Below are 9,870 nucleotides of genomic sequence, written 5' to 3' on the forward strand. Positions count from 1 at the left end.
CACCTGTCGATGGGCATTTGGGCTCTTTCCATACTTTGGGCTATTGTTGATAGCACTGCTATAAACATTGGGGTTCATGTGTCCCTTTGGTAACAGCACACCTGTATCCTTTGGATAAATACCTAGTAGTGCAATTTCTGGGTATAGGTTCTATTTTTAATTTTTGAGGAACCCCCCACACTGTTTTCTAGAGTGGTGGCACAAGTTTTCATTTCCACCATAAGTGTAAGAGTTCCCCTTTCTCTGCATCCTCACCAACATCTGTTGTTGCCTGGGTAGTTAATTTTAGCCATTCTGACTGGTGTGAGGTCGTATCTCATTGTGGTTTTGATTTGTGTTTCCCTGATGATGAGTGATGTGGAGCATGTTTTCATCTGTCTGCCAGCCATCTGGATGTCTTCTTTTGAAAAGTGTCTATTCATGTCTTTTGCCCATTTTTTTCACTGGATTATTTGTTTTTTGGGTGTTGAGTTTGATCAGTTCTTTATAGATTTTGGATACTAACCCTTTATCTGATATGTCATTTGCAAGTATCTTCTCCCATTCCATCGGTTGCCTTTTAGTTTTGCTGATTGTTTCCTTCACTGTGCAGAAGCTTTTTATCTTGATGAGGTCCCAATAGTTCATTTTTGCTTTTGTTTCTCTTGCCTCCGGAGACGTGTTAAGTAAGAAGTTGCTGCGGCCAAGATCAAAGAGATTTTTGCCTGCTTTTTTCTCCTCGAGGATTTTGATGGCTTCTTGTCTTACATTTAGGTCTTTCATCCATTTTGAGTTTATTTTTGTGTGTGGTGTAAGAAAGAGGTCCAGGTTCATTCTGCATGTCGCTGTGCAGTTTTCCCAGCACCATTTGCTGAAGAAACTGTCTTTATTCCATTGGATATTCTTTCCTGCTTTGTCAAAAATTAGTTGGCCATATATTTGTGGCTCCATTTGTGGGTTCTCTATTCTGTTCCGCTGATATAAGCGTCTGTCTTTGTGCCAATACCATACTGTCTATTCTCTCACAGAAACTGTGAAGAATTGGTATAATTTTTCCTTAAATATTTGGTGGAATTTATCAGTGAACCCATTTGGGCCTGGTGCTTTCTGACTTTATATTATTTTCCTTTTTTCTACAAAATTTATTGTAACAGTTTTCAGAAGACGGGTCTACTGGCAACAAAATCCCCCAGTTTTTGCCTGAGAAAGTCTTTATTTCTGTTTCATTTTTGAAGGATGCTGTTGCAGGGTACAGAATTCTAGGATGGTCATTGTTTTCTGTCAACACTAAATATTTCACTCTGCTGTCTTCTTGCTGGCATGAGTGCTGAGGAGAAGGCCGGTGTAACCTTTGTTACTCTATAGGCAAGAATTTTTTTTTTTTTACTTCCGCCCCTGACGTGAACCTAGTGATCCTGTGGTATACACAGGATCCTGTGTATACCTAGAAATCCTGTGGTATACACTGAGGGTGCCAGCAGGACACAGATCTATTTCTTGAATTAAGTAAGAGCGGGTTGCCCATATCAAGGTATTACCCCGTTACTGCCATGGGTTGGTGACAGAAAAGCAAAAATGACGAGCCATATCCCATGCTTCTCCAGGGAAATGGGCTGATTCTTGCTTCCACAATACTTGAGAGCCAAAGTGAGATCCTGTCCAAGCAGTACAAAAAAAGAAAAAAGAAAAGGACATTAAGAAACACAGGAGGGGCATGGAAGTGATAGTCGCCAAAAATTACAGGCACAGTGATGGCATTATTAACCGTTGTTATGAAGTACAGGTTTAGGGGTAGAAAAAAATCCTTGAAAAATAACTCACCTCTATTTATATCTTTCTTTTCATCGGGAAATGTCACATCACAAAGAGATTTGGAAAAAGTCAACATCATTTATTAACACCGGGTACTGCTTTTTTCTCTAGAGAGGACACAGTATACAGGAAGAAAGAAATGTGACAGAGCTTAGTTCAAAAGAGCGTTGGCCTCCATTTCTGGAAACATGATGAGTGTTATAGCCTGAATGGCCCTCCCACCGCCTGGCCTTGTACTAGTGGTCTCGGGTACACGAAGGAGCAGGGCTAAGGAAAGGAAAACACAGGACTCAGTACTTGGTAAGAACACCTGTTCTGGGAGATTCCCAGGGCACTTTGTGCTGGCAATGCATGTTGACGGAGAGGACTGGACCGATCTCAGACAGCACAGAGGGAACTCAAGTGCCACGCTCACTCAACGCCTGCCATGTCTTTGACCTGGGCCCACCTCTTTCGTGGTCAAGTTGGGTAGTTGTTCTCATGATTCTGCCGTTCGTTTGTGTTGAGACTTCTCCTCCCTGTCATCCTTGCCCCAAATCAAGCACATCACGAGAGACTTGTTGATTTATTCTCAAGAGTGCGGAGTTCCTAGCCGGGGGAGGAATGCTGCTCGCACCCGAGGCCGGGGCAGCACTCTCGCCTGCAGCTCGGAGCACAGTGTAACCTGTTGTGCAGCGAGAATCTCGCCCTCCCTTCCCTTTGGCCGGTTCATGTGGATCCGGACCCTTCTCAGTGCCAAGGCTGAACTCTTGCTGCAGCCAAGCTCCTCCTCACAGATTCCTCCAGCTTTGGGAGGTCACCCAGGCTTGGCCTCCTTTTCTCTTTGTCCTTCTAATTCTGTACCTGCTGTGACTCTCTCCGACAGTGTCCTCATCGTGACTATTATTTTTCTGGACCATCGCCTCCATATTCCCTTCATCGGCAATCAGCTGACTGTCTCTATGTGGGACATGTACATCTTCCCAAACATGCTCTCCATCTCGGAGAACAGCTACGCTGTGGCCGTCGTTCCTTGCATCCTATCCGGCCTCCTGAGTCCTCACCGGCCCATTGCCAGTCAAGACGGCCATGCCCACTCGTCTCCTGCCTCACTTGTGCAGCCCACAATGCTTTTCCTGCTCCGGGCCACGCAGCCTGATCACTGTGTGGCCATCTGCAACCCCTGTGGTAGTCGGTCCTCGTATTCATCGAAGTTCTCCAGAAAAACAGAACCCGATAGGTTTTATTGATACGTGTAGGAGATTAACTGTAGGAATTTGCCTCATGTGCTCAAGGAGGCCGAGGAGTCCCACGATCTCACATCTGCAAGCTGTGTAGAACCGGGAAAGCTGGTGGTGTAAATCCCGGTCTGAGTCTGAAAGCGAGAGACCAAGAGCACTGATGCGTGAGGGCAGGAGAAGACGGATGTCTCAGCTCATCCACTGACAGAGAATTTGCCCTCCTCTGCCATTTGCTTTATTCAGGCCCCCAGCAGATGGGATGATCCCTGCCTACATTGGATAAGGGTGATCTTCCCCACTCGGTCTGCTGATTCAAATGCTAATATATTCTAAAGACACCTTCGCAGGCGTGCCGAGAATTAACGTTTTGCAAGCTGTCTGGACATCTCTTAGCCCAGTCAAGCTGACGCACAGAATTCACCACCACAGCCGTCCTAGGGAAGAGGCCTGTGCCAGTGGACGTCTGCGTCTCTAAGAATTGGCCTGGGCGTGGCCTTGGCCAGGTAACATCTGTGTTTGGCCTGCCCTTCTGGGACGCCCTTGTCATCTTTCACTTCTTCTGTGACGTCAGGCCCCTGCTGAAGCTGGCCTGCGTGGACACCCCTGTCAACGAGATCATCAACTTTGTCGTCAGCGTCTGTGTCCTGATTCTGCCCACGGGCCCGGTCTTCTTCTCCTATGTCCTCCTCGTCTCCACCAGCCTCAAGATCCCCTCCGCCCGGGGCCGGAAGAAGGCCTTTGCCACCTGCACCTCCCGCCTCACGGTGGTCATCGTCCACTGTGGCTGTGCCTCCGCCGTCTACCTCAAGCCCAAGTCCCAGAGTTCCGTGGGGGCAGGACAGACTCATCTCTGTGACCTACACCGTCCTCACTCCCCTGCTGAGCCCTGTCGTGTACAGCCTGGGGAACAAGGAGGTCAAAGGTGCCCGGTGCGGAGCCGTGGCAAAACCACCGCTCAACTCTCAGTGCATCGAGACCGTGATAGGTTCTCTCCACGTACTCGTTCCTCTGAGTGTTGACTCGCAGGGCCATCATGATTCTCCATGGCTCCACGGAGCCTCCAATGGGGCCTGCCCCTGCAGTGTCCTCTCAGGAGACGTCTCCTGTCACACTTCAGTCATATTCCCATGAACGCAGGTAACAGGCCCTGGGGATTCTGGCCAGTTCTTACATCTGCCAAATAACACACAAAAAAAGGAAGATTCATGTTGGACACCTTGGAAAAAGCTCCAAAAATTTGGTTCTGCTTTGAGGCCAGGGGACCTCCAGGAGAGACGGGGTTGGTCAATCTGGCTGCGCCTTATGCACTTTCCTCTCACGTTTTCATTTGTTGCCAGACTTTGGCGCAAATGCACTACTCTTTCTCTCCATCCGGTCTCTTTCGCCCCCCGCCCCAGGGAGCCCGTGCTGAGCCCTGCTGGATGCTGTTCCTCCCGGGTGCTGTTCCTGCCTCCCCCACGGCCGTGGCATGTCAATACCGGGACTTAGTATCACACCAATGGTAAAGTTGTTTGCCTTTGGACACGCCTCACGATTTATAAGGAATTTCCACCTGCAGGCTGGCCGGCAACGATCACCCCTGTGCCGTAAATAAAGAGACCGAGGCACGTATCGGTGGCATTGATTTGCCCAAGCATACAGAATTAGACAGCTGAAGACTCGGGATTCGAATCTACTTCTCTTTATTGTCTCTCGTTCCTTTTAGTGAATCCGTGTACAAGATGCGGGAACTTCACGGGCAAAATTGGGACCTCCAGGGAATAGCGTGGGCAGGGCTGTGGCTGGTCTGCAGGAGGCTTTGTGCCCTTGAGGAAAAAAGCATCCTGTCCTCTGGATGCTTCTGTCAGAAATGGCCATCACGGTTTTACTGCCCTCTCCTGGGAATTATCCTGAATCCAGATGTCTAAGCTGTGGATGGACCCCCTTGGTGTCACACTGGACACCTGCAGAATCCCACGCCGCCGGGCTGATCGAGGGATAGACGAGGAGCCTGGAAACAAATAGGTGCCAGTGTCCTTGCCCACAATCTTCGTTCAGTCCTGGGTTGTCTGAAAGCCTCATTTCCCAGCCCGCCCTTATCGACTGGAGTCCCTCTCACATCTCTAACTCGGGTCTGGTCGAGACGATGTGTAAGATGTACAAGTTCTGGAGTTGCTGTTAAGTGTGGTACCAGCACGGGGGTTCCTAGACTGAGCCAGCCTCTGTGGGTCCAGAGGACCAGATCTGTCCCCAGTTCTGCCAAGAGCTGGAGACAGGAGTTTACGTGGAGGGGGGGTGGAGGCCACGGTTACCCTGCCAGCATCTCGGACATCTTCCTACAGACACAGGAGCTATGATGTTAAACTCCCAGTTTCCAGCCCGGTGCCTCTAGTTCGGTGTCAGAGAAGACGACACGGATGCATTAAGTGTTTCGTGTGCAACAGGAACCGTGTTCGACATGGTATGTCCTGTGTCCTTCAAAAGCTGGTATATCGATTCATTTCTTCGCTCATTTACCCAAGTGGTGGTTATTGAGGGCTGTATGACCCGTTGATGCTGTGAAGCTGGCTCTAAGAAGGCTGGGGCCATCCCATACTTTGTGACCGGGGGACCCCTTTAAACTCTTCGTAAAAATGAAGGAGGACCCAAGAGTCTTTGCTAGTACCACCTGACCACTTTAATTTGGTAGAAATTAAAACCAAAAGATTTCCAAAGTATGTTTTATTCACTTAAAAATAACAATCCAAATGATAGCACAAGTCACGTTGTTACGAAAAATAACTACAACCCAGACAAAAAGAGTGACGCCCGTGTACGTTTTTGCTAATGTGAAACCAGCATCTGGTTTCATCCAAGAGACCCGGTTCTCCCGCACGTGACCTGACGCCCTATCGCATATCGTGTAGCCTCTGAAAAACTTCTCTCGGAAGAGAATGAGCGAAAAAGGTGAGGAACGTCTGCTTCATCATGAAAACGGTTTTGACTGGACAGAACCTTTGGAAGCACACCCGCATCTGCCTTCACCGACCACGCAGATCTTAGAATCAAGGTCAGAGCCAGAAGTGGCCGTGGCGGGGGGGTGGGTGGGAGGAAGCATCACTCCTTGGGGGCGGTTAGCAAAGGACCTGAGGAGGCCGTCCCGTCCCGGCCCCTCCTCTCTTCGAGCATTCCTTTGGTCCCTCGGAAGGGGCATCAGGGAGCACGCCTGCGCAGGAGAGTGGAGAAAAGAAATGGAGAGTTGGGATCAGGAGGCTCATTACCCCTCAGTGCTCAGTTTGTGGGTGAAAGGCTGGCTTCCCGAAACTTGTTTCCCTGTTGATTTCCCTCACTCCTGACCCCACCCAGCAAACCAGAGTCTTCGATGCTTCCTAGCACCAGCTGAAGCTTCAGACCGGTCCTTTGGACTGCCAGCATCCAACTGGAAGAGACACTGGATGGATATTTTTGTAGTAGTTGGCTCTAAGCACACTGGAGTTCAGAGCCAGGAAGTGCGGTTTAAAAAAAAAAAAATCTAATGAAAGAGAGTTTCATGTTTGCACGTTTCATGTCTATTCAACCGTGGTCCCTTCTCTGTCATGGGCCAAATCGGTATATGCATACGCATCCGTTTTGGGATTCTGTTCTGTTGTATGGATCTATTTTGGCTATTTTGTGCCAATTTTATGCTGTTTTAATTAGTATAGATTTATGAGGTATGTTGGTATCTGCTAGATCAAGTAAAAAAACCCCATTGTCATTTTTTTTCTGAAAGAGCCTCGTCTATTTTTGCACATTTCCTAAACATAAGCCCCATGAAAGCAGTGAGGTTGTTTATCATTTTGCTGGCTGCACCCCAGCAGCTTTAATAAAAGTGACATAGTGTAAGCACTCAATAAATATTTGTTAAATAAAGGAATGAGCTTCTACTTCTGGACTAATTTTAGAATGAGTTTGTCAGTATGCATGCAGCATCTTACTGGGAGTTTTATTGGGATCGCATTGAATTTGTAGATTGATCTGGGAAGAACTGACATCTTTGCATCCTTGAATCTTCCCATCAGTGAAGGTGGCCCCATTTACACAGTGCTTCCTTTATGTTCTCCGGCAACGGGACGTAATATTCTCCAGAAGGATCTCATAGAAAAATATCCATTTACTGTAATAACAAACTTGTCTGAGCACCTTACAAAAACAACAGAAATAGACAACAGCTTTATTGGGATGGAATTCAGAATGTAAAATTCACCCTTTTAAAATATGCAATTCACTGGCTTTTACTAAAATCAGAGTTGTGCGCCTGTCAGCACTACCTAATTTCAGAACATTTTCATCACTGCCAAAGACCCCCTGTGGCCATTAGCAGCCACTTTTTCGTTTCTCCCCTCGCCCCAGCCACTCACAAACACGGATTGACTTTCTATGTATGAAATTGCCTATTCTGCACATCTCAGATGCACGGGATCACACGATTGTGATTACCTTCTTCCATTTAGCACAATGTGATTAAGCTCCATCCATGTTGTAGCATGTGATCAATATTTCATTCCTTTTTATGGCCGAATAGTATTCTAATATATCGACATGCCATCTTTATGTATCCATTCACCAATTGATGGGAATTTGGGCTGTTTCTACTTTGTAACTCTTATAAATATAATGCTGCTGGGCACATCAACCTGTACGTTTTTGTGTGGACACTTTTTCATTTCTTTTGGATATATGCCTCAAGATGGCATTGTTGCTGGATCCCATTTTGTAGAGGATGTTTGTATCTATATTCATCAGGAATATAGGTCTGTGGCTTTTCCTCTTGTTTTCTCGTGATGCCATTGTCTGGTTTTGGTATCAAGGTCATACTGGCCTCCTAGAACGAGTTGGAAATCATTTCCTCATCTTTTATGCTGTGGAAGAGTGTGTAAAGGATTGGTATTAATTCTTTAATGTTTTATAGATTTCATCAGCGAAGCTAATGGTGGTTGTGGGCTACTCTTTGTTGATTACTGATGCAATCTCTGCTTCTTGTAAGTCTATTCAGATTTTCTATTCCCTCTTAAGGCAATTTTGCAACTTTCTGGGAAGTTGTCCATTCCATCTGGGTCACCTAACTTGTTGGCACACAGTTCATAGCCTTCCTCTATGATTTTTATTTCTGTAAGGTCACTGGTGATCTCTTCCCTTTAATTCTTGATTTTAGCAACTTGCGTCCTCTTTTTCTCTTGGTCTGTGTAACTAAAGGTTTATCAACTTTGTTGATCATTTTAAACAGTCAACTTTGGGTTTTGTTAATTTTTTAAATTCTGTTACCTATATTATTTATTTCCCCTCCAATCTTTTCATTTTTTTCCCTATCTGTTTGCTTTGGATGTAGTGTCCTCTTCTTTTTCTAGTTTTTTAAGATGATTCTTGGGTTAATGACTTGACTTCGTTTTTAATACACACATGTACTTCTTTAAATTTCTCTCTAAGCACTGCTTTTGCTGTATTCCATAAGTTTGGGGATGTGTTTTCATTTTTATTCATCTTAAAGTGCTTTCTTTTTTATTTCTTTTTTGACACATCGGTAATTATTTAGAAGCGTGTTAATATCCACATAGGTGTGAATTTCCCAAATTTCCTTCTGTTGGTGATTTCTAATTCCACTACTGTCAGGGAACATACTTTGTTTGATTTCAATACCCTTAAATTTATGGAGGCTTCTTAATGGTCTAACATATGGTCTGTCCCGAAGAATGTTCCTTGTGGACTGGATGAGGATGTATATGTGTTGATAGTTTGGGTGGAATGTTCTATGGATGTCTGCTGTAGCTGTTTCATAGTGTTTTTGTGTCTACTTCTGTGTTGGTCTTATTTGTGGTTGTTTTACCCATTATTGAATACAGAGTATTAAAGGCTCCAACTATTACCGTGGAATTACCTATTTTTTCCTTCAAATCTGTCAGCTTTTGCTTCACGTGTTTTGGGGTTCTGGTAGGTGAATGTACAGTTGATAATTGTCATCTCTTCCTGATGCATTGAACTTTTATCACTCTTGTCTTACAGCAATTTTGGTCTTCAAGTTAATTTTGTCTGATATTAATATAGCCATTCCAGATACTTTTGGGTTGCTGCTTGCCAGGCATATCTCATTCATCTTTTTAATTTTACCTTATTTGTATCTTTGAATCTATGGCCTGTCTTTTGCAGACTTTGTATAGTTGGCTTAAAATTTCCTACTCCATTCTGCCGATCTCAGCCTCCTGATTGGATTATCTAATTTATTTCTATTTTTTTGTACTTCCTGATCAAGGAGGAGCTACATCTCCCACTTACTGTTAGTTTTCTGTCTGCCATGTGTTCTTCCTTCCTCTGGCCCTCTATCCCTGCCTTCTTTTCTGTTAGATAGGTATTTTCTAGTGTACCATGTTTTTTCTTTCCCGGATTTTTTTGAGTTGATTTCTTAGTGGTTGCCCTGAGAAGGATTACAATTTTTTACCTTAAAAAACATGCTAATTCTTATTAATACCAACTTAGTTTGCCCAGAGGCAAAAACTTTGTCCCAGTGTAGATTATTCCCTTACCTCTTGCTGTCCTTGTTATACATTTTGCTTTTTTGTACATCGTTGTACACATTTTCTAATGAGTGCTTTATGCCGCTGTGTTTTAAGTCGGGAGGAGAAGAGAGTTGCAAACAAAACGTATCTGTCTTGTCTTCTCTATTTGCTGATACGTGTGTAGTTTTGGGGTTTTCTGACTTGAGCTGGAATGTTCAAACGCAGTCATGAAATGACGTTTGTGGACTTCTGATAGCTGCGCATAAGTAAAGGAAATTTCGTTTTAGTCTCAGCTTGATAAGAATGTTTATGATCAACTGGATGTTGGATTTACATCTGACGTTTTATGTTTCTCATCCTTTGAAATAATA

At 45.0% G+C, this 9,870-nt stretch overlaps 1 pseudogene; it reads left to right on the forward strand.

Moving 5' to 3' along the window:
- The first annotated feature begins 2,741 nt into the window (after nt 1-2,741).
- Nucleotides 2,742-4,566, forward strand: LOC125925828 (olfactory receptor 10J3-like; annotated as a pseudogene).
- The last annotated feature ends 5,304 nt before the right edge of the window (nt 4,567-9,870 follow it).

The sequence above is a fragment of the Panthera uncia genome, chromosome F1, assembly GCF_023721935.1.
Source record: "Panthera uncia isolate 11264 chromosome F1, Puncia_PCG_1.0, whole genome shotgun sequence".
Taxonomy (NCBI): Eukaryota; Metazoa; Chordata; class Mammalia; order Carnivora; family Felidae; genus Panthera; species Panthera uncia.